Here is a 13136-nt window from a genome sequence, read left to right as displayed (position 1 = left end):
GACGATTATATTTTCTGGGCTTCGTAAAAAGAAAAGGAATTTATAACAATGAGATTGTAAAACGATCGATTCCTCGTTAAGAATAATTTAATACCTCGAGTATGAAAAGTATGAACGATTTCGAGAAATCTTTTATTACAGAGATTGTTAGTTACAAGCTTTACGAAGGCCGACTGAAACGTCCGATTCAATACGACTCGTAATATTTTCCTATAATACGTTTGGTACGCAATTTCATTTCAAGAGTTAATAAAAATTCAACCGATTCATATATACTCCTTTATGAAAAGATAAACTTTATTTAATCTGTAAATATATGTAGACATATTTACAACCTATGTATCAGAATCGAAGACACAATAGTGTATCTACGAGAACTCACAATACTTCCAAACGACAGTTACAAACAATAAGACAATGAAAAAGTGAAGCATATACGAGCGACATGAGAAATACAATATTAATAATAATAATAATAATAACGTCATTATTACACAATATAACGAAAAATGCGTATACAATATGGTATAAAAGACGAGGATCAGTCCCACTGTTATTAAGTCTAACTTAAATTAACTATGATATCTATAATTTAACTGTGTGAGATACAGTACTCGGGTTGTCGCAAACTTACTCACACCGTTATTAACTATACGTTTGATCGCTCTCGTTAGTTTCTCACCGTTGTTCTCGATATTGATAATTTCTGCTTTCTAATAACAATACTGTAACCACTGGTGTACTCGAAAGCGGGGTAAGTACAGTAAAGTCTCCATAGATGACAGTAGCTCAGGATCTCCGACAACGGAACAAGTAGGAGATATTTTACACATAAATACACATATATTTAACATAAAAGGAGTGTGGAATCGTCGAGTTGACTGCCAGATTACACATCTTACTAGATCCGAGAAAAACTCCTTGCGAGTGTCAGCGATTTTTAGCTCGAACGAAGACCAACACCGCGTGTACTATCCGACGAGGATAGAGCATCAACGAGCGAGTCTCGCATTACACGCGCTCGATGACCATAACTTCGAAGCGTTACTGCACGGGTATAGATGAGTCAACCGGTAATGCAAAATAAAGTATGTAATATATTTTTCGTGAATTATATATTCACGAGAGTATTATCGAGATGATTTATATTATTAATATAATATAATTATATTTATATTATATTATATATAGATGGATTAGCGAGGTTTTCCATGAAGATAAAAGGCATACTCGTAATTTTACGATAACTTTGAAACGATATCCGACTTACACAAATAAAAGTCAATTCGACGAAAACTCGGCCGAAATTGCTAAATTTGGTCATAATTTTCTATTCCGTTTGAAAAATTACTTTCTAACAAACGATCTTCCTCTCTGTCGAAGTCCAAAAGATACATAGATCAAACGAAAAAATTAATCATTCGAACATCGTGCTCTCTAATAAGTTAGTACAAGTCCTAACATACTCCTGCTATTGTACAAACGACGAGATACAAACGTTTCGTAATTACGTTTATTACCGTCGAAGTTGAAATAAATATTGCTCTTCTTGAAAAAATAAAATTTCGAAATGAAAATCCCACGATTGAAAATTTACGATTACCGAAAAAACTAACGAACGCGATAATCAATGATGCAACGTTAGTAAAAATATAACGCGAGAGATGATTACCAAGATTCGTAAGAAACGTTCCCGCGGAGGCAATTCTGATGATCGAGCCACGCTTAATATAACCACGATAGATTTCCTCCCCTTAAGAAAATCAGTTTATTACGTCCATCCGTGATTAGTTCGCACGAAGGTAATCTGTGTCTCAATTAGCACTCTTCGGTTATATTTACATTGTAATTGACCGGGCGTTATTGACGAGATTATTTCATGTTTCGTTGGCAATTTCTGCGCAGCGGAGAATATTTTTGGACAAGGGCGGAGCGTCGGTAAAGGACAGGATTGTAGGGGCGGAAAGAGGGATAGATAATGGAGTAATATCCACCTGATGGCCGTTTACCCTTTAACGATGATTCCTCGGTTTCGAGCAAACTGCGAGAGAGAGCAGTTACGTGTCAAATTTAATTTCACGGGAAATTTTCCGCGTCCCGCCATTTTCTGCCCCCATAGGTACGCCGCTGGGATCATTATCGTACTAATCGTTAATTTTTAAGGCCTGTTTCCGATGGTGACGTTCAACGCGCGCCGCTATCTATTATCGCTGGTAAGGTTGCCATAAAATTTAAGACATCTTCCCGCTCCGATCGCGTTCTTTAAAATTTCTTTCCTTCCCGTTCAATTTCCACGAACTCGAATCAATTATTGAATACCGTCCACTTCGTTATGAAACACAGAACCGTAAATAAATGCGAACGAAAAATGTACAGAACGTCTTGTTTATATTTTTTTTTCAGAAACAAGTCCAAATTGTTCGTATTTAAGTATAGTGTCTTTCGCGAAAGCGTGTCAGGATATTCCCGACGATGTATTTTTGCCATTCTGGACCTACGTCGAGGAATTTTCAATAAACTCGTCGCTATGAACCAACGCACATTGATTTTCTTAATAGATACACGAGAGTTCGTTAAATTGGAGTAAAATGTTTTCATCGAATAAAGTAATCTTCGAGCATCGACGTTATCCGAACTGCGTAGAAACGAGCAATTTATAACACGAACAAAAAATAAATACGCTCTTCTACGAAAAGAAAAAATACGCTTTAAGGTTTACGTCTGCTATTATTTTATTATCAGGGAAAGTATAATATTACTGAATCGTAGCTATCGTCCCCTGTAATCGGTCGCTATCTTTATTATGCATCTGTGACAGAAACATCGTCGAGTGTATCGTGCGTGACATTTAATGACAATGTCCAATCTTTCCCATATTTCAAATTTAAATGGTGAAACATCTGAAACACAGGTCTCGCAGATATTAAGGTGGCTCTGTGCGTTTCGTATTGGACGAATAACGAATATTTATCATTCGACAAACACCTAGTAGACAGCGTGGATTAGAGCTGGGAAAATCCGAATATTTTACAAGTGTTCGAACGATATATAAACTTCGTATATTCCAGCGAACGAATGTCGTTATTCGAATATTATTATTCAAATAAAAAAAAAAAGTATCTTTTACTTGTGTTAGAGCTAAGACTACCTGATTTAAACTTGCTACGAATATCTATACATACTCGATCTGGGAATGTAGAAGAAGCGAAACAATAGTCGAAAACAAGTATCTTTTTAAACATTTTATTTCATACCTTTCGACGCTAGAATTTTGAAGTCTCTTCTATAAAAATGTATCTATAGATCAAAAAGGAAAAAGTAAAAAAATTACGCACATCAAATTAATAGCATATAAATTTCGAACAGTTGTTCGTTTCTGATTATTTCTTCTATCGGAACTTTTGACAAACGATAAACCATAAAATTATCGAATGCACGAAATATTCGAATGATTTTCGAATCATCGAGTATTTGTATAATTAAATATTCGAATGGTATTCGAAATATATTCGTCGAATATTTGAATTTCCAAAGTGTTCGGAGTATTCGAATAAATGTAAAAAATTTCGACGAGTAGTTCCAACCTCAAGGTAGATAGATCATCGATGACGAATGTTTAGTTTTCCCCGAACCATTATTTTTTATTCGTTGTGGATAAACGATTCATCGAAGCACACGATTATTGTGAATATCGTCTTCGATTTACGCAATCGTGCATTTGAATAACGCATCGTTTATTTGAAAAATGTATTAAAACTTGGTTACGTTGACAAATACATAGTTGAGTTTTTACACTACGTTCGAGAGAAACAATTACACAGTCCGATTTATAGCAAAGTTATAACAACATCGATGTTATAACTACCGAAGTTATATGCCGCGTAAACCTGATTTTACGACAAAATTATTACATCGATGTAACAACTCAAAGTCGTTTGATAAGGAGACCATAGTTACTGGGCCACTGTTTCAGTATTGTCATAAATATCAGCTTAATTAACCAGCGGCTAATTATGATCGTTATTGCCTAATATCCTGTAAACTATCAAACATCTGAGCCATCTGAGCCGAATAGAGGTAGAATAATATTCGGTTCTCCATCTATAATACCTACGAAGCTTCGATAAAATTGTAAAAATCCATATGTAGACAGCTCTGCGTAGATACCTGGTAGTTGCTTATTAAACAGTTCAGAATATATTAGAAATTTTGAACATTTTGTTTATGGCTGAAAAATAAATATTTCTTTTAGTCGTGAATGAACAATCCCTTTATTCGTCGATCTTATCGATCGTAATGTTTCCAACCATGTTTCGGGTCTTCTTGATCGAATGGATATTAAGATTATTAGAATCGCCAAAAAATTCCCGAAACAAGGGTTGAAAATATTATAATCACTAATCTATAGTTAGATCTTTATACGTAGTTGAATTTCTCAACAACAAGAGGATTTTTTCAGGTTCTCCTCAGTTACTCCAATAATCTTAGTATTGGACCACTGAAGGAGACCCGAAATAAGGGTTGAAAACGTCATAATCGTTAAAATCGATAAATAAAGATATTAGTTCGAGTCCTCTTCTCTGTAAATTCGATAATCACGATTACTAATATACATATAATTATATATATATATATATATATATATATATATATATATATATATATATATATATATATAATTCTCTTTTTTCAACAATTAAGGTTGAAAACAAACTTAAGTTTTGTTCAAAAATAAAATTAAAATTGAAAACATTATGATCAACTAGTATAATTAATAGTTCTAATCTTTCAATAATAAAGGGATCTGCTCGAGTTCTCTTCAGTGTCTTCGTTAATTTTAGTATTGGATCGCTGAAGAAGACCTAAAATAGGGGTTAGAAACGTCGTGATCGTTCAAATCACGACAAACAAAAATATTCCTTCGGATCCTCGCCTCCACGAATCCGATAATTTCAATATCGCTGAAGCAACCCCGAAATAAGGGTCGAAACCGTGCACATCTCTACGATCGACAAATAAAAAGATTGCTGGAACGCGACTAAAGAGAATTCCAAGTTCCACTATTTGCAAAGAGACGAGTATTGGTCGTTCGAGGAATACCGAACGAGTAGAATTGCCTTTGTTCTATCGTGCAATTTTATGCGACCTGTGAGTTTTTCCCGTCTGGTGCCTCATTCCTATCTGCAAATTGATCAGAGTTCTCTTTATAATCGGGCGCATCGGGTAGTTCGTGTTACACATTTTACGATGCACACCAGTCCTGGATATCGTTTTTAATGCCGTCAGAAACGCACCGTTAAAACGAAGCTCGTCGATTCCGCGGAGATACGTCGACTTATCCGCTACATGTTGTTTAGATGCACGCGATCCTTTCATTGAATGGATGCCAAGCGTAATGAGAGGGTCTCGCGAGAAAATTGCTCGTTTTAATCACACCGCGAACCCGTGGCTGGGGGATAAAAGGGGCTCAGGATTGAAAAGAGTTTCTCTCGCGGGTCTAACGATTCCCAAAACTGCGCGTTCGTTGTTAAATATTGCCACGAATTCGTTGGACGAACGAAGGATGCTCGTTCGACTTCAAATAACATTTTTACTTCGCATTCAATCATTATTACACATTGTTCACAGTTTTTGAAAATGTTTCGCGCCGTCGAACCTTTCTGGGATACGATGTCACGCTTGTTGAACGATTTCTGCAAGCTACCTCTTTTTAACAATGTGGAGTTTTGTGGAAATTCCCGTTTGTTGTTGAATATTTGGCAAGGTGAATAAACATGGAATTTGAATGTTCAATGGTGTATTTTATTGAAAGAAAAATACTAACGAGTATTGCAATTGCGAAGAGGGAACGAGAAAAGCTTCAGTTTATGTTTGGTTCCATTTTAATCGAAAGTACAACTCGGGTATTTTGTACGAAAAGATTTATAATACTTCCTTTCATCATTTTTTTAGAATTCACGTATCCCGAAATTATCGTAAATTTTTGATGCAAGTAACCCTTGCTACGTTACCGAAATCACGTATTGAAATGTATTTTCAGAAACTTAATAGAACTGTTCGTATTCACAACGGAAGACCAATAAAGTATTGACCCAACGATAGAAAGAATTTTTTAAAACTTTTATGTATTTATTATATTTGTATGCAAATTTGTATACCATTGTCTTTCATATTTGTCGAGACTGTTTTATGGAAGAATTCAATAAATATCGAATTTCTTAAATCTATTCCTCACTTTAAGCGACAAATTAAGAGACACCGATACTATTTTATTTCAATATCCGTAGGATTATTTAAACTCTCGTATTATTTGGAATCTCTATAATATTAAAATTTATAGGGTGTACGACAATTTTTGTAACCGTAGATTATGTTCGAGTAACCTGATTTCTCAAACGCCTCGAATACTCGAACATCTTTAATTATTAGCGCCAAATAATTATCCGCTTTCTGGACTTCGTTTAACGAGAACTTGATTTTCCACCGTGCCATACAATATTGTTAATTCGTCTTGAATCATTAGTCAATTTTTTAATATAATATTGTCCAATGAATATTACACCTGATAAATATGCCTAACTAAGATCTATCAAACAGCGTACGATCGTTTTGTTTCAAGCACCACTTTTCTGTCAACTTTTTAATACTTTATTACGTTTTAACGGAAAGCATTAAGAAAGTTTCTTTTAAGGAAAGAAGGTCACCTACTTTTGAACCAATCCACTATTAATTATACACAGACACGTTATGTAATGTTAGTACACGCTTGTACATAAGGTTAAGTATACAATTTCTTCCCCGTATATTAAATATGTAATTCTAATTTCATTCGGGCATATGGAATACATATATTTAGAAAGATTTTAATACCTAAAGTGCTTTCAAAGAAACACGAATAGCCGCGAATGAGTCTATAAATCGTCATCACCATTTATCGTTTTCATAGCTCGAGAGTTTCGTAGTTTTATTTTTTAAATTATTCAAACACAATTATGGAATTTTGCGTAAGATTTTAGTATCCGTTGGTAATTTGACGACACGAAACGAAGTATCGCTGTTTAGAAGTAAGAAAAAATGCTCGTGCAAAACAAGCAGTGTTCCCACTGCCAATCTCGTAATGTATTTATCACATTCTTCATTCTCATTACTGCATACCGTGTATTATCATGTTTCGAGGCATTAAATCCATGGGTGTGCATATCGCATTAAATGCACTTTCTGTTATTCATGCGCTATTACTACGACAGATAAATACTTAATGATGTCGATAGTCACGCTTCAAAGAGAATAAAGTAGGGAAAATGATACAACGTTTAGTGCGTGCGTTAAAATTTCTCTAACGAGAGCAAATTACAGGGAAAAAAGAGAAACAGGAAATGTTCCGTCGGCGTGCGCATATTATACTAATCGCAAAGAGATTAAATAGTCTGTCCCTAAATAGGCCGATCTCGTCGTTAAATTTCTGAAAAAAAAAAAGGAATCGACGATAAAAAAAAATACCGCGAAGCGAGCAAAAGGGTTTTTGCAACGTTCGAGCAAATTCGTGCCATTTCAGCCATTTTGTACTTAATAACGCAACGAACGACGGACAATTCGACGAGTTTTGCGAAACGCGTAAAATGATTAACGGTGAAGTGAATTCGTATATCTGTAATGTGTTCGCAATGTCGATTAATCGTCCGTTCAATATCATTGTTGCACAGTTATCGTAAAACATTCTGTGAATTAATTTATTTATTCGCACGTGAATAATTGTACGCTTCGAATTGATTTTGTTACCGACCGACGGGCTACTTTTCATATTCGTTATTTATTCATTTGCAATACGTTACATTTTCCTATTATTTCCTACCTTCGGAGCAACAAGTTTGCGTACAATTGATAACGAAGCATCGAATACAGTTATTGAATCATTTTAATTCTGTAATATCATTCTATTCGGAACGATTTTGTTTCTTAAGAGTTCTTTTCGTACTTGTTTCTTAAGAGTTCTTCCTTTCGTTAAATTTTTTAACATTTTTGACAGAAATATTGAGACTAAGCTCGACCAAGATCTCCTGATATACTTATAAAAATCTATCTCAAAAGAAAAACCTATTCTCTGCATATTTTCTTATTTTAAAAACAATCTCGAAGATCCAGAGTTTGCATTAAGTAGAACGTACATTTTTCGGACGAACACAAAATGCGTTAAACGTGTTACCGTGTTTTAATTTCGATTTATGTGAAAAAGAAGAAACTCTTCCAAAAATATTTTCCAACCAAGTTGTTTTATCATTACATTATAGATTATAGATACGAACAACTTGTCGCTGTAAGAAGCTAAAGGTTTTGACCAGTAGCCCCAATTAACCCCAATTAATCCCGATTAACCTCATTAAACCCCATTTAAGTAGTATGCACCTTCGACAACCCGTTGAGATCAATTAGGTTGTTGAATATACAATGGTCGATTCCACAAACGCGTACAAATTTCGAAAATCGAATAAACGATTCTTAAATAGCGTTACCAGATGGTACTTGTCGTACAACAGTTTAAAACTTATGGTTAGACGAATACGACACGATGGATAATTTATCGATTGCTCTGATACAAAATGTCAGATTGTGAAACAAAGCGATAGATCACATTCGAATTCTAGAATCTACGTTCCTTGCACGAATTATAATTTTGAGTTCCAACGCGGTTGTAGCTGTTTGTAATATTAACACAACTTTAGGAGAATGTACAATTAGCGAATAATAGAAACCGTGGTTGGTTTTAAAAATTTCAATCGGGAGATAAAAACCTTCAATACGAACCTTGTGGCACAAAGAAGCGATTCATAAAATATAAATTTCTTTAACGAAGATATAAATGCATTTACTTCGGAATAGTCAAAGCGTATTGAATCTGCTGGATTGTATTTTCAATTAACCTATTGCAGTTGAAAATTTCTTTAAAAATTCGATCAATTCGTTTGCAACACATTAACACAATGTATGATACAACTAATCAAAAAAGAGGCGTTTCAATTTGTAGTTCTCCTCGTAGAACTATACAAATACACAAAGTAATGGAAAGGTCTCTTCTATTAATTTATTAATAATTAAATTATTTATATGTGTGTGTGTGTGTAACTACATTCAATTTTGTAATGATTTATAAATATAATATATAATAGAATTTAATTAAATATAAATTAATAAATATAATCGACTAACAGCGAATTATCGACACTTTATTACATTCCTAATGCAACGTCGTAAAAAAATATCGAAAATCTGAACAACGATCGAAGAGTGTCGTTACGGGATAAATGAAAACGCAGATGCATCCAGTTATTATACAATATAAACATACTTGTTACGACTAATAAAGTTTTAATTTTATCTCGCGCGTCAAGCAAAAACTGATACCCGTACACGATGCATCGTAATTGAAAAATATCGAAGGTAGAGAAAATAATATAAAAAAAAAAGAACATTAGGCACCGGTGGTAAGCACCTTTTTTAATAAATTTTACGTAGCTTGAGTTATGTGACTATCAATTTTGTTCTACGATAACAATAATTACGAATTTCTTCTTCATTAACACGCATATCGAACTATCGAAATAACAATCGATAAATCTTGGTTAAAGAAGGGAACGCTTACTTCTCTCCAAATTATTTATTATCCGTTTCAATTTTTATCTCATACGTTAAACTCGATGTAAAATTTCGTAACAAAGAGGAAATTTCAACGAGTTGGCAAACGTTTATTTTCTTTTCCTTAAAATTTATATAATTTTTAACTCGTATCATTACATTTCCTTTAACACGAATGTTTATTATTTTTTATGAATGTTTTTATTATTATTTAATATTTTTCTATTTCGTGTCTATGATTACAATTCGCAAAAGTTTCTTTTTTAATTTCAAGTTAGAAACAATCGTTAAAAACACTTGTCGCAAGAATTGAGATCGGAAACGTTCACAAAAGTATTCAAACGTACATCGACGAATAAAAAATGCAACAATTACCGTCGTTACGTTCACATCGTAAATTATTGTTAAATTTTCCCGCTAAAGACCGAAAGAACACGATCGAGAACAGGCCCCGATAAAAATTTAGTTCACGGAGGCTACGAAGAACCTTTCTAACTCGCTGTCACGATTTATTTGTTATAGTTACGGATTATTATCGCGCGCTCGCAATTTTCTTCCGCGAGACCTTTCTCGGGAATCACTTTTCCTAATTCCGTGAAAGATAATTCCCTAGAATCGGTGAGCGCCGCAAATTACCGTTCGAGTCATTGGAAGTGTCATTTCCGGAAGAAACCGCGACTACTCGTTGCCAGCGAGTTCATCGATCGACGGTGTTCGATGTTCGATCGGTTGATTTACAACGCCGCGCAGGAAACTGGTTCCGTGAGGAACACGAACTATAACTATAACATTTACTCTCGATAAACGACGTCGCGGTGTACGAATCGTACGGGCGCGGATCGTTCCCGATCTAACAGTATGTACAATAATTACCACGGGGACGAACGAGCGACTCGATAAGAAAATCTCGAGCGAGTTTTAACCGCGATTTACGCGTCTAGTTTCGCATAAGAGGACGATAAAGCTTCATTTTGATCTCGCGAGCTTCCCACTGTCCCGGGTAATGGAACTGGCGCGATGCTATCGGGCTAACGGTAATTTTATTAATACTCTTCCACTGAAATCGCGATGCACCTGCTCCATACGACTACAAAGACGGCGTTACAATTTGCACGGGGCGGCAAATCGTTCCGTGTAACTCGTAAGCTCGGTTTTACGGTTTTATAATCATTTCCCAAAGCGAGGTTTTACTCGTGCCAAGCGGTATCGTAAGTAATTCCCGCGGAACCGTGCACATAATTCGACGTCGCCACTTTATTCTGGAATTTCAACGCTTGTTTTGCTCCATTCGCGATCCCCGTCCTCGTTTCTTCGAGCGTCGTACGGCCGTTCGCGTTCGGTTCGCTCGGTCTTCGACGGAGAGGCGTTCGCGCGAAGGAATCGCGAGCCACATTCAACCGGGGCTGGTTCTGCTCGTCCAATACTATCCGTGGACGTACATAAGTACGTGAATATTGGTGGTATTCGAGTAGAGTGGTTCGAGAAGTAGTCGTATGCCTGGTGCGAATACATTTGGACAAGTAGTCGCATGTCTTCTGCGAATATACGAATACTTTCTTGTTCGAGTATTGATATTCGATTACTGGTAGAATGCTTGTCGATTTGACTGCTATTCGGATACATACGTGGACAAGTACGTAGATTTTTGTGGTATTCGACAAGTAGTCACATGTCTTGTACGAATACTTTCTTGTTCGAGTATTGATATTCGATTACTAGTAGAATGCTTGTCGGTTTGACTACTATTCAGATACATACGTGGACATGTACGTGGATATTGGTGGTATTCGAGTAGCGTGGTATTCGACAAGTAGTCGTATATCTTGTGCGAATATATCGAATACTTTCTTGTTCGAGTATTGATATTCGAATACTTGTAGAATGCTTGTCGGTTTTACTACTATTCAGATACATACGTGGACAAGTACATAAATTTTGGTGGTATTCGAGTAGCGTGGTATTCGACAAGTAGTCGTATATCTTGTGCGAATATATCGAATACTTTCTTGTTCGAGTATTGATATTCGAATACTTGTAGAATGCTTGTCGGTTTGACTGCTATTCGGATACATACGTGGACAAGTACGTGGATATTGGTGGTATTCGACAAGTAGTCGTATATCTTGTGCGAATATATCGAATACTTTCTTGTTCGAGTATTGATATTCGAATACTGATAGAATGCTTGTCGGTTTTACTACTATTCAGATACATACGTGGACAAGTACATAAATTTTTGTGGTATTCGAGTAGCGTGGTATTCGACAAGTAGTCGCATGTCTTGTGCGAATATACGAATACTTTCTTATTTGAGTAAATTCCAATACACGTTTCATCCAACGATGATACTTAATTCTCTGTTTATCTTTCAAATTGTCCAAACAGTTATAATTTACGTACATGTGCGCACGCAGACACAACTTACTAATTATGTTAAAACAATATTGTACATGATTGACGTACATATTTAATATATAATAACAATAAAGTACTTCAACAAGACCATTTATGTAGCATAACCCTACATGTTTCCCGACGAGGATCTAACAAAAAGATCGAAATACTAATGTATTAATTACAACGAATATTTACGAGAGTCTAATAGAAATTATAATTCGCTCTTTGCCTACGATACATTTGGAACAACTAATTTTAAAGTAATGTCATTAGTTAATTCCAGTAACGATATTCGAAATTTATTCGTAACAAATACTTTGATCGTTCGTACAGTCCAATAGGTATTGGCAAATTATGATCAACGTTCGAAATAGCTTAATCGGAAATCGAAATTTACTTTTGCACAACTGAAATTAATAATCGAAAGAATTTTTCCGAATCACTCCGTTTTTCTACATTCGTAACGTTTATCGACTTTTAACGATAACAGACAACTGCTTGTAGAAGAGATTTAAGTAGTCACCGGTTTTATACAGAATTTATACGCTGTTTCTTTCGTACTTGTGCCCAGTTAACCGACATTCTTCCACGGAAATTCTAAGAAAATTATTCTGCCGAGAACAGAAAGAAACACGACGTCAAAGAGGTAAAAAACATTGGAAATTATTGACGCGAAACTAATAGAAACTCTTATTTATATTTGACTCTTTACGTAAGCTCGTAGTAGCATTCTCTGAAACGAAACAACGATAATTTCATAGATTGGAACAGGAGCAACCGATAACATCGATCCGCTATATTTTCGAGTTCTCGTCCGCAAATTAATTTCTTTTAAACGTACAAACTTACGATAAATCGTACGAAAGAAAAATTCCAGAAGATTACTTACCACTAATATCGAAGATAAATTTATTGACACGTATAAAATAATTTTTACGCAAATAGACGTATTCTACGAACAAATTTGTGATAATTAACATTTAAAGTTAAAGTATTCTTATTGATACGCGAACGACATTAGAACGGGTTAAACAGAAACAAAATGTGTGTTTATTTATTAATTAAACGAATAATAAGGTATAACAAAAATTGAAATAGCATCCTGAAAC

At 35.0% G+C, this 13136-nt stretch overlaps 1 protein-coding gene across 1 annotated transcript in view; it reads left to right on the top strand.

Moving 5' to 3' along the window:
* The window catches only part of C15 (homeobox protein C15), a 97591-nt gene that overhangs the window by 60600 nt on the left and 23855 nt on the right, over positions 1-13136 (top strand). The gene's annotated exons all lie outside the window — the stretch shown is intronic.

Source organism: Ptiloglossa arizonensis, chromosome 10, assembly GCF_051014685.1.
Source record: "Ptiloglossa arizonensis isolate GNS036 chromosome 10, iyPtiAriz1_principal, whole genome shotgun sequence".
NCBI classification, from domain to species: Eukaryota; Metazoa; Arthropoda; class Insecta; order Hymenoptera; family Colletidae; genus Ptiloglossa; species Ptiloglossa arizonensis.
The sequence above is the reverse complement of the archived record's forward strand: the minus strand, read 5'-3'. Positions and strand labels throughout refer to the sequence as shown.